The sequence below is a fragment of the Camelus dromedarius genome, chromosome 2, assembly GCF_036321535.1.
Source record: "Camelus dromedarius isolate mCamDro1 chromosome 2, mCamDro1.pat, whole genome shotgun sequence".
Classification (NCBI taxonomy): domain Eukaryota; kingdom Metazoa; phylum Chordata; class Mammalia; order Artiodactyla; family Camelidae; genus Camelus; species Camelus dromedarius.
This window is the reverse complement of record NC_087437.1, coordinates 64,833,422-64,845,129: the sequence shown is the minus strand read 5'-3', so window position 1 is coordinate 64,845,129 and position 11,708 is coordinate 64,833,422. Positions and strand designations below refer to the sequence as shown.

Sequence of the window (11,708 nt, the reverse complement as noted above, 5' to 3'; positions counted from 1 at the left end):
TGTGTGGTTTTTTTAATTATTTTATTATAGTTAAGAAATGTGACTTTTATCAGGTCTACTTTGGAGAATTTGTTGAGATTTTCTTTGTGATCTAATACATGGTCAATTAAAATATATATATTCTAGCAGCAACCAAGAAGAATTAATATTATCTATTGACTATAAGCTTTTATACATATGCGTGTGCATTTAATTACACTCAGTTGTATTACTCATATATGCTATGTTCTTACTCGTTTTTTAAATCTACTTGATCTTTTAATTTCTTTAAAAAGATGTCTTAATTCTCCCTCTATGAATGTCAACTTGACAATTATCTTTGTGCTTCTAATACATATTTTTTATATGTTTCAAGATAATTTTTGTTATATTAGCTGATGTGCTTTTTGCTCTTGGTAATGTCTCTTTTCCTAGTATTTCTTCCCCCATTGAAACGAGACTTTCAATCCTTCATTGCTTTGATGGAGGAAGTCTGTTACAGAGAAATGGAAGAAAAAGTTCAGTATCAGTGAAAAGATTCTGAGTTGCACATGCCGGGGTTTCAAAGGCATGGATTAGAGGCTCAAGGCATAAAATAAATTTGCAAGAATTCCTGACATTATAATTGCTAGTTTTTACTGCCTCAGACTAGATCAGCATTCCTTGGGCTAGTATTAAGAGACTGGAAAGGAATTAAGAGAATTGTATACTTGCGTATCCCCTTGAGAAACTGGCCAGCTCCCTTGCCCCTCCCCACTCTAGGATAACTTACCATAGTTAGAGGATGCACTAAAAACTCCAGGCATGGTTGAAGGATCCAAGATCAGAGAGGACATGCATGTTGCTTCCTAGGTGAAGCTTGAAGAAGGGGCAAATACTCAAAAGTTCTCTAGCATGAAATACGGAATGGGAGCAGTAGTGTAGAGGTGGCTACATTCACTGACTAGGCAAGTATTTCATACAGTGTTGTAGAGTTTTCCAAATTTTCCCCAGAAGGACATAGAGATAACACAGTGAGAGTTGGACCTGAAGAGGCACTGACATGAGGACAAGAAGAATACCGCATCAGTGATTTGCATGGACCAATGATTAGAGACCTTTCAGGGACAAGCACCTCTGCAGACACTGGAATAGACAGAAAATGATGCCCCCCTGGTATTAAGTATGTTCCCTGGAATACAAATTCAACTCCAAGAATTTGTCAGGTAGTATACATGGAGTATGGAAAATCTGAACTGAATAAGATTACATTTCTACCATCTAGCAGCATGAAACAAAAATTAAATTCACTCATAAAAATTTTTTTAAGTTTCATCTTTACACCTGAGGTTGTAAGAAATACAAGATCTATTTCAAAATTAACTTGACATATGCATAAAGAATTGATGACTGTCATATCTTCTCCATGGATTTTTTCCATTTTATGTTTTCAGCTTTAGGTTCAGCTTTTTGTAAGCATTTATCAGGTATTTTGTAAGCATTTATCGGGTATATTTTTTATTCCTATAGTTTTAAGTCTCCTTATGTCATTTTATTTTTTGTGTGTCTTTTGAAACAGCATATAGCTGGATTCTTTTAAAACTATACTTGAGACTTTCTGCCTTTTAATAATTTATTATGATTAGTGATGTGTTGGATCTATTCCAGTCATGTTCTCCATTTACTATGCTTTCTTTGTTGGGTCTTATTTTTCTATTTCCTGTTTTTGTTGCTTGATCAAGTTTTCTTTGTTCAGTTTTTTTTTTTCCTCTAATGGTTTTTAAAAAGTTACCTCCTAGATCTCCTTTGTTGCCACCATTAAATTAGAAAACTTGTAAATTGCTTCTTTGGCTCAGATACATCTTCTCTCTAGTACCCAGGAGCGCCTCTAACTTCTCTCCCTTTCCCTTTAAGCTGGAAAAGGGGGAGACGGGAGAAAAGACAAAAGCAAAGGTGGAAAAGGAGGAAAGATAAGCAGAGGTCAAGAGAGGGTATATGTTCTCCGCAGCACATCTGCCACCGGCCCAGCTAGTCCCTATAGTTTATAGATGGTGTCAAGACTAGTACCTGGAGGTGGGAAGGTGAAGGAACATTCTTGTGGATATGGAAGCTGGAGAAGGGTAATGGTCAGCAGCTTGGGTCCAGAGAGCTGTCTGATCGCAAATTACACTCCTTTGAAGAGTGGTGTCTGTCTGTCCCAGGACTTCTGCTGGTTCAGCTAAACAAAAGACTTCAATTGTGTGTTTTTTTCTTATTCTCTGATACTTTTGTGAGTTGTGGTCTCTTTTTCCCTAGTAAGATTAAAACTATGGAAAAGAAATGGAATAGCTAATTCAAAAATAATTTATAATCAGGCTATCAGTGCTGAGTCATGAGAAACAAGAAGTTGGATTAGGACAATAGAGCCTGGTAAATATGAAGAGTTTAGCAACACTAACATTCTTAAAGGATTGCAGCTTAAAGGGAGTATTCTTTCTCTGTTGTGACTGGGACAAAGAGAGGAAAACTAAATTTCCTCCAACTGAACACCTAGGCAGTTTACTGTGCAGAAAAGGAAAAGCTATTCTAGATCTATTTTACTTCTTTCTATCTCCTAAATTAATCAAAATGGCCCTCCAACAGAAAAGGGTAGAATTAACATCATAAGGACAGTCTAAGGTAGATGGGGAGATAATAAAAACACTTAACCCCTATAAGCAGATTTGAGTCCTCAGATTCCAGAAAATCTCATTCTAATGAGATAGAAAATCTTAATCGTGTGATCTAAGAGTCCCCGTATACAACACAGAGAAACCATAAAGCATGGATAAAGAAGACAAATACTCCCCTTATTTTCAAATAAGGGGCAACAAATGAATTCTGGACACAAAAGACAAATAAGATAGGTGCTGAATTCAGGCAAAATTTTTCAAAAATTAAACTCTTTTTTAGTATTTAGAATGAAGAGTCATTGAGTTCATCAATACAAGTTGTCATTTCTTATTTTACAGAATTACTAGAATTATAACAGGGAGGGTGTCATTAGATTCCTTGAGTTCAGCAAGTCTCTCGTGATAATGATGTTACTTGTATGGTTAAATAAGAGCTAGGTGATAACACAGTCAGCAATTCTGCAACTGACTGACCAAGTATATCTATAGAGTTGGTAAAGGGATTGGTATTTACCCGAAGGTGTAAATGAGTGAAGAGCAGCACGGTCTGATCCTTAATCCTGTCTAGGTTTATAGGTTTTAAGTTACTTAAATAATATAAAAGAGGACCTGCTTGTCAAAGGCTTAACAATATGACTGATGACAGGATCAAGACTCAAAATGATCTCAATAAACTGGAATGCTAGGTTAAAATTTAGCAAGAACAGATCCAGGTTTTATGGGACCTGAAGCCTACAAAATTTGGAGGGCCTTCTTTAATTTAAAAAAGTATGAATACAAAATATAAAGAAATAAAATATAAAAATCAATATTTATTAGCATGATAAAGCAGTCACCCCAGGCTTGGAGCTAGATCTCTTTATCCGACTCCCAACATATCCCTACATTCACAGTGGTCAGACCAATAAAAGACCCTGAAGCTTAAGTCCATTTATGTTAAAATAATTAAAATTTATTGCAAAAATATGGGCTGGGGGATATTGTTTGACTACAATCTTACTATGCATCAATACTGTGATACAGCAAATGAAAATGACCCAACTCAGGAAAGTAATATAGTAAATTTACCATTATGCATCGATCAGATAAATTCTGGGAGCCTAGACTGAAAGGGAATGTGGGCAAACCAGAGAACATACTAAGGGAAGCAGACAATACAATGAAAGAGTCTCTAAAACGTGCCTCATGTGGAACTGCTGAAAGAACTTAATGAAGCACTTGGCTTTGGGAAGAGAATGCTGCTGGGGGATAAATGAAGACCCACTATCCACAAGAAGGAGACTTATTCTGTATTGTTTCAGAAGGAAGCATGAGTTGCAAGAAGATTTCAGCTTAACATAAGTCAATTCAATTTAACAAATATTTATGAACCCTATTATGTTAGGGCCCTGGGGATAAAGCAGTGATCAAAATGGACAAAATTACCTATTCTCGCATTGTTTACATTTTGTAAGTGAGATAGAACATAACATGTAAATGTATAGTATATCAGGTAATGAGGTGATGTATTCTAAGAAAAATACAGCAAAGTATCAGCAACAAACAATTAAGAATACAATTTTAGAAGGATGTCAAGTACAACTGCATCAAAGAGCATCAAGTATCTAGGAATAACCTAGCAAAACATGTGCATGACTTATACACAAATAAGCTATAAATTATTAGTGAGAGAAAGTAAAGAAGACTTAAATAAGTGTAAGGATATCCCGTGTTTGTGGATTAGAAGTCTAAATATTATAAGGATGTCAGTTTTCTCCAAAACTGATCTAGAGATTTAATGTAATCCCAATAAAAAATTTAGTGTGTGTGTGTGTGTGTTATCAAGCTGGTTCTAAAAACGTATATGGAAATGTAAAGATCCAAGGGTAGCCAAGATCATCTTAAAAAAGAATAAAGTTAGAGAAATTACTGTACCAGATTTCAAAAGTTATTATAAAGCCAAAATAAGTAAGACAATGTGGTACTTCGGCAAAATAACAGATAAATAGACCAATCGGACACACCTGAGAGTTCATGAACAGCTGTGATTTGCTCTAATCTCTCTGTGACTCCATCACGCCCTCCCCCTCAATTTACTGCTCTCAACCATCAGTAAAATTTACAATACCCTTAAAAAATAGTGAAGCAGGATAAAGAAATAGTGATGGAGAGGGGAGAAAGAGCCACTATGCTATTAGGGGATAGGAATCCCAAAGGACGGCCTCGAAAAGGTAACACTTAGAACAGAGAGCAAAAGAAGTGAGAAGAAGAGTGTTCGAGACTGAGAAAAGCAAATTCCAAGACTCCAAGACAGGGCACATTCAAATACCAGCAAGGGAACAGTGGGTGTGGAGCCAAGAAAAAATTGTAGGAGTTGACATAAGAGAAATAGCCAGGGGCCAGATAATGCTGGCCTCCACAGGCCATGGATTTTACTAGGTTTTACTCTGAATGAGACAGGAAGCCATTACACACAGGGTTTTGAGCAGAGAAATGACACATCCAAGTTGTTTTAAATGTTATCAGTCCAGTTGCTGTGTGAAGAACAGACTACAGAGACCTCCGCAAGGGGGAATGCGGGACCAGTTAGGAGGGTCTCTTAGAGTAAGATAATGCTGACCTAGATGAAACTAGCAGTGGTGGAGGTGGGGAAAAAGAGGTTGATTCTGGATGTATTTGGAAATTAGAGCCAACAAGACTTGCAGTTGGATTGGATATGAAGTCTGAGGGAAAAAGAGGCACTAGGAATGCCTCAAGAAAGAGCTCTCTGACCCAAAGAGCTGTCTGAGCTTTCTCCGGATGCAGTTATCTGAGGGGAGGCAGTTATTCCTTCATGGGGCCATCTGAATGCTCTTATCCCTCCTGCTTCCCTGCCAAATCAGCTCCTAAGAGGATTTTAACCTTTGTGATGATGGACCCAAGTGATCTCTAAGATATCTCATGTGCTAAATAGTCTAGAACTAAGAGGCAGTCAGATCATGACTCTATACATCGTAAATTTTAGGCTAAATGGTTGCAAAGTAAGTTTCCTACACCAAAGTAACTTTGTAAATGCTGTTTACCTTTTTTTTACCACACATGTATTTTCACACTGGTCAAAATGGGTCAAAACGAACAGCAGGGGCAGCTTTGGAGTAGGCAGACACCACAAAAGCCTGGGGCTGGGAGATGCTGATGTAGGCAAGGAAGGACCAACCCCATCTTCTCAGCCCTTGGGGATGGTTATGAATAAAGGCTACTCAGAAGAAAGCGTACTTAGAGAGTAAATGAACTGTAAACAAACACCCTAACAATTTTCAAGTGCACCATAAGTTACACTTCACAGTGGTGCTGCTATTGCTCAGAGCTCACTTAGAACTCATCTACGGAATTTGCCCCTGAAAGGGAGTTAATGTACCTTACTCCAAAATCCAGTCTCTCCAGTAGTCAGGTCCCTGGGAAGCTCTGCTTTCAAAAATCTCAGATTCTACTGGTTGGCAGAAACATAAAGCTTTTAGCCTATCTGGTATTTGACCTCCCATGGTATCATCTGTAACAAGCATCTAACCTCTGCTTTAACCCCAGAGTGAGGGGAATGCGGTTAATACCCCCAAAGGCAGCCCTTTTGCATCTTCTGAGACACCTCTGATTGTCAGAAAGTTCTCACTGAGTTCAAACTGAAACCTGCCTCACCATACCTTGTATCTACTGATCATAGCAGAGTGTGGGGCAGGAGTTCCCAAATGTCAGGCATTTGTGTACCATCTCACATTTTGCCATTTTTACCATATCTAAATGTCACTAGTCCTATTAGTTCTTGAATATCTTACTTTCAAATAACCCAATTTTCTTAGCTAAGTAATTTTACTTGAAACAGAAACTACATCACCTTGTAAGTGTGAAACCTACACCGATTAGAAATTAATAGCATAAGTAATCATATCAGAAGGAAAAGAACATGATAATATTAAATTCTACTTAGGAACTTAGGAACTTAGGCAAAGGCGCTGATCCTGAGGCAGGCTCTCTCTTTGTTAGAACAGGAAATAAGCAAGTGTTGCAAGGTAATACCACAGAAAGACAAAGTACCACCAAAATTATACTTCTTCCTTGACATAATCCACAGGCTCAAGAGAACTGAAGAGAGCATAACTTTTTTCACCGTGTGACCCACTGTTACTTAATGTCTGTGTACCACTCAAAAGCACTGCCTATACCTCTAGTGGGAGGTGTACACACTGGGACCCACTGATAAAGTGATCAAGCACCTTGGCAGTGGTCAACCTGATCAGATTCAGGTGATGGTTCTGCCACCTCCTAGCTGCCCAGTCCTATCCACTTTAACCTCCGTAAGCTTCAGTTTCTTCATCTTTAAAATGGGAGTAATGATAGCTCTTCAGAGTGATGCTTTCTTAAAAACATTTGAACAGTTTACCCTGGTGGTAAATTGATGATTTAAGAGCATAAACTCAGGCTACGATTGCAGCATCGTTAAGCTTTGGGTTTGAATAAATTCAGCCTTTGGGCACTGACCAGGCTGTGCTGGCCAACAAAAATCTCTAATATATTTTTATATGAACTACTGCTGAACCAAATCCCTCTTTGTGATCTTGTATTGCTGGGCATTTGAACCTGAGGGAGGACTGGGCATTTATTCTTATTAACTAGATTCTTCCCTTCACTTTAACCTGCTGCTTCAGTATTTGTTCACCTCTTTCTCCTACCCTGCATTTGAGGGGAAAGAGGTCAAATGGACAGAACTGGGCTAGGATGAGGATGTATTTGAGACTCCAGATGTGAGGGTGTTCCTTTGGAGCAAAAGAATGGAAACTTTTTGCTCAGTATCCACATATCAGGCACCTTTCTTAAATATCTCATTTATTATGATCCAAGAACCCCTTAAGGTATGTGTTATCTCCATTTACAGAAAAGAATTCTGCATTTTTACTTTAAGTTGTTAAGCCTGGTAACTATGCAATTTTTCACTCTTTCGGCTTATTATTTTGTAGACACTTTTATTATGTTGCTTCATATTTTCCCTTTTTTTCACTTAATAAGTAAATAAATGCTCCCTCCTTGTTCTAAGAACACTTTGAGGCACTCTTGCCTTGATGTTTATCATTTTAACGATTGTATAATATCTCATTAAGTAACCCTACCATAATTTACTTTACCAATTTCCTATTGTTGACAGTTTGGCTTTGTTTCTTTGCTTTTTGTGGTTTTTTAAGTTATTATTTTCTGTAATAAAAGATCCTGCTATGAACATCTGCACTTGAGTATTATTTTGTTCTGGAAATTTCCCCAAGAACGGAATTAATTCATCAAAGAGGATAACAACTTTCATGGCTCTTTATAGAGACTAGCAAACCCAAAGGAGTTACGTGTTATTCAAGGATAAAAGGAAATAACTGGCTTTCTACAAAAGAAATTGATTTTCCACTTATTCATAAAATATTCGAGGCCCTGATAGGTGGCAGGTGCCATGCCAGGGACTGAGGACAGGGATGAGCAAGGCAAACCGGTCCCGGTGTTCAAGAAGCGAACGGTCAGGTCGGGTAGAGGAAATGGTATGCAACAGGTGTCAGCCTCTGGCCAGGGAGGACTGCAGCACCCTTTCGCGCAGGAGTGAGGAAGGAGGGAGCTGTTTGCGAGCACCGAGGAGGTCTCGCAGCTAGGCAGCGCTTGACCTGAGTCTTGCAGAATGAGCAAGAATTTTAGCACGCTATTTCTATTTATTTTACTGTGATTCTCCGGCCTTTTATCAGAAGTTTCCCATTCTTGGCACAGAGAACGTTGGCAGAGTCGTAAACCCACAAATAGTAAAGCCTCTTTCCATCTCCAAGGAGGAGGGAAGGAGGGTCTCTCCGACCTTAGGAGCAGGACCTGGGGTCGGGGAACTCCCCGCGCCGCACTGGAAGGAACAGAAGACCCAAGAGAGGGGCCCGCCGCCCCGGGAACCAGACCCGACGCGTGGCCCTCAGCGCCGGGCCCCAGAGGAATCCTCTCACCTCGACCCGGGCTGGGAAGCTGGTGAGGGAGCCGGAGCTGCCGGGGGTGGAGGGTTAGAGAGCAGCCCGGGAGCGACTCCGAGGGGAGCTGGGCTCCACTGTCCCGGACCCCGAGGGGGTGGGCGGGCGGGGAGCGGGAGAGGGGCGGAGCTCCAAGGCCCGGGCGGCGGCAGCCGCCCAGAGGGTCTGCGGGGGCTACGGGGGCCGGACCCGAGGGCGGGCGCCTCTCCGAGGCCGTGACCTCCGCATTGGGAGCGGGCCCTGCGCGCCGTCTTGAGTGCGCGTCGTGGAGACCCAGGACCGACGAGCCGTGCTGCCCCCGGGGAGGGAACCGGGGCCGGGGCGCCAGGTAGGACCAAGGGCGGCGAGGAGGGCGAGCAGAAAGTGTCCCGGTGGGGGAGGGGCAGTGGTGGGTCTAGGGGCCAATGGGTCTGGGGGCGGCGGGCCCTCGGGCTAAGCGAGGGGCGCACGCGGAGCAGCTCCGCCCCGAGAACACGCGCGCGCTGTATGGGGGAAGTCGGGGCCCAGGTTGCAGGACCTAGGGCTTACCAGTCCTCAGAAAGGGGCTGTGGGTCGCCTTCGCGGATGAACGGGAGTGCGCACCAAGACGCGGCTGTGGTGGTGTCTTGTGCCTCCGCCTTTTTTCTGCCTGTGATGCGGTCAGAAAGAACTCCCTTTCCGTGTGTTCATAAGGGAACAGGCAGTTTTCTACTATGTATGTATATGCAAAGGGAGCCACAGTGTCAGCACCCATCCTCCTGGTCCATAATTCCCCTCGCAGATCCTTACCCCAAGCCTCCAGCTGCCTTGCGGACCTGGCCTCAGTGGCGCCAGATTAGGTGTCAGTCCCCGGCCCTGTCACTTGCCGCCATGTTGCTTGGGGAGAAAAAAGAAGTACCAGTTTGAAGGAATCTTTTATTATTTTTTCAAATTATTTTAAGATTATAGTTTCAATAGATTTTTTTTAAGTCAAATACAATTTATCTTCTAGAGGTATTCCCATACTAACATTTGTGTCTATTCATACCTCCCTTGTTTTTTATCCGTATCTTTTTCTACTCTACTTCTTCCATCCCCTCCTTTCAATTCTTTATCCCACCTCCTTCCTAATGAAAATACCAAAAGAAAATGACGTCACCACCACTGCCCGCATTACTTAATCTCCAGTGTTCCTTGCTGGCACCACCCCTGCTGTCTTCACAGGTCTTTCACCGAGGTGGACCTCGAGGTCGGGAGCACACTCCCTACAGGACATTGCTTTTACTTGCCTTAACTGACCCAGAGATTCGAAGAAGGGAGGGTTATGGAAGACTCCCTGAGTTCTCTACTAGCAATTCCTTCCCCTAAACTGCATTTTCCAAATGCAGTTTAAGTAGAGTCTGGTACTGAGGGAAATTAATGAAGAAAATTTCCTAAAATGCTCTGGGTTTCCAGAAATTAACACTTCACTAGTTCCTCTTCCTCAAAGCAGAACTTTGCCCATTACACCTGCCATACCTCTGCTGCCACCCAGGACCAGCAGAGTAACATGCGTAGGATTTTTCATCGGTAAGAACCTCAGAGGGTTGATGTTTTATATTTGTTAAGGAGCTCAGGGGCATAACTTTGTGGTAGACAAGGGCAAAGGGAAGGATGTAGAAGAAGCTGTCAAGGGCTTAAGAAGTGGGGAGCAAGCCAAGACCTTTGAGAGGAAAAGAATCCTGGAGGCAGGCCCTGTCATTTAGAAACAACCTCCAGATAATTTGGTTTGGAGACCATGCATGTGGCTTACTTCTTGCCAACAACCAGAACAATCCACAAAAGGATAAAAAAGGAAGCTGGGTATCCAGCAGGAGTGGGGATCAGATATTTAGGAAGTGCTTATGTGCTGAGGACTTAATGATTGGTACTCAAAAAGCTGTGTTTCTAATTCAGAAGACCCCTGACAACCTCTGTCTCATAACATTAAGTAGAATCAGGAAGGTCTAGTTGGTCCATAACAAATATCATTCATTCATTCATTCATTCATTCTCTCTCTCTCTCTCTAATTTCTGGGAGGCTTTTAGTTCAAGGTAGATGGACGTTAGACTTCATCCATTTGCCATTGTCATAAAGTGGCACACATACACTCACTCATGCTTGCTACTTTTCATTCAACTTTTTTTGCCTGACACTAGCCTGTCTCAATTTTCCTTCCATTTTTTTCTTGTGTCCTTCCAGAATCCAGTAACCACTGACCAGGTTACCTTTATTAAAGCCAGTAAGAATTAATGGATGTAGGTAGTCCCTACTGTAGTCTTGGAAACCACATCATCCATTCATAAGACAGAATAATCATCCAGATGTGGGTGATAGTGTTTTCTGAAAAGTTGGGAGCTTTATGCCTGTTCCCCCTAAATACGGATCCTGGGAAATGCTGATTGAATGTGGTACTGTTGGATTCAGTTGCTTGAACAAGTGTGTAATTACTTGAAGCCACAGAAATGAACAGACATAATTAGGTGCGGCCAATGAGTGAGGTGGCAAAATGTGAAATGAGGGAAAAAGAAGGTTTGCCTCTGCCATGGACAGTCTAGAATTTGATTAAAAGTGGACTTTTTGGGGGTGTATATATATATATATATTTTTTTTACTGAAGTACAGTCAGTTTACAATATTGTGTCAATTTCTGGTGCACAGCATAATGCTTTGGTCATACACGAACATATATTCGTTTTCATATTAGAAGTGGACTTTCTATTTCTGTGCAACATGTCTAACCTCAGTGAGTCTCAGTTTTTACTGATGCATATCCCTTGGATATGTGTAAAACTGAAGTCATGTCTCTTCCAAAAGGTGGTTGTGAGGTTTAAATGAACTGTATGTGCAAAGTGCTTAACACAATGCTTGGATATGGTAGCTGTTTACCTGGCCTGTTTCCTTTGCCCCACCTCGTCTCTGAGGTCTATCTAGCCTTACACTGAAAGAGCAGGAAGAATGACTAACCTGAATTAATTGGCTTTTATGTATTTCTCATCTACAATTGATTTTTTTCCCTGGGAATGGAGTGGAAACCTGTTTTCCTCCACCCTCAGAGAATGCTTATCAGTGATGATGGGGACAAAGGTAATAAGATACCTATAGAGGAAACTAATTTTAGATATTATTCTT

General features: G+C 41.3%; 1 protein-coding gene across 4 annotated transcripts in view; it reads left to right on the top strand.

Moving 5' to 3' along the window:
- Window positions 1-8,027: 8,027 nt before the first annotated feature.
- Window positions 8,028-11,708, top strand: part of CASR (calcium sensing receptor) — a 65,290-nt gene continuing 61,609 nt past the window's right edge. Inside the window, exon 1 of one of the 4 annotated variants that reach the window (XM_064494690.1) lies at window positions 8,028-8,600. The gene's annotated coding sequence lies outside the window, so the exon portion shown is untranslated. Of the gene's footprint in view, window positions 8,601-8,787; window positions 8,928-11,708 lie in introns of those variants that run through there. The other 3 variants (XM_031454809.2, XM_064494668.1, XM_064494673.1) reach the window with 3 other exon arrangements.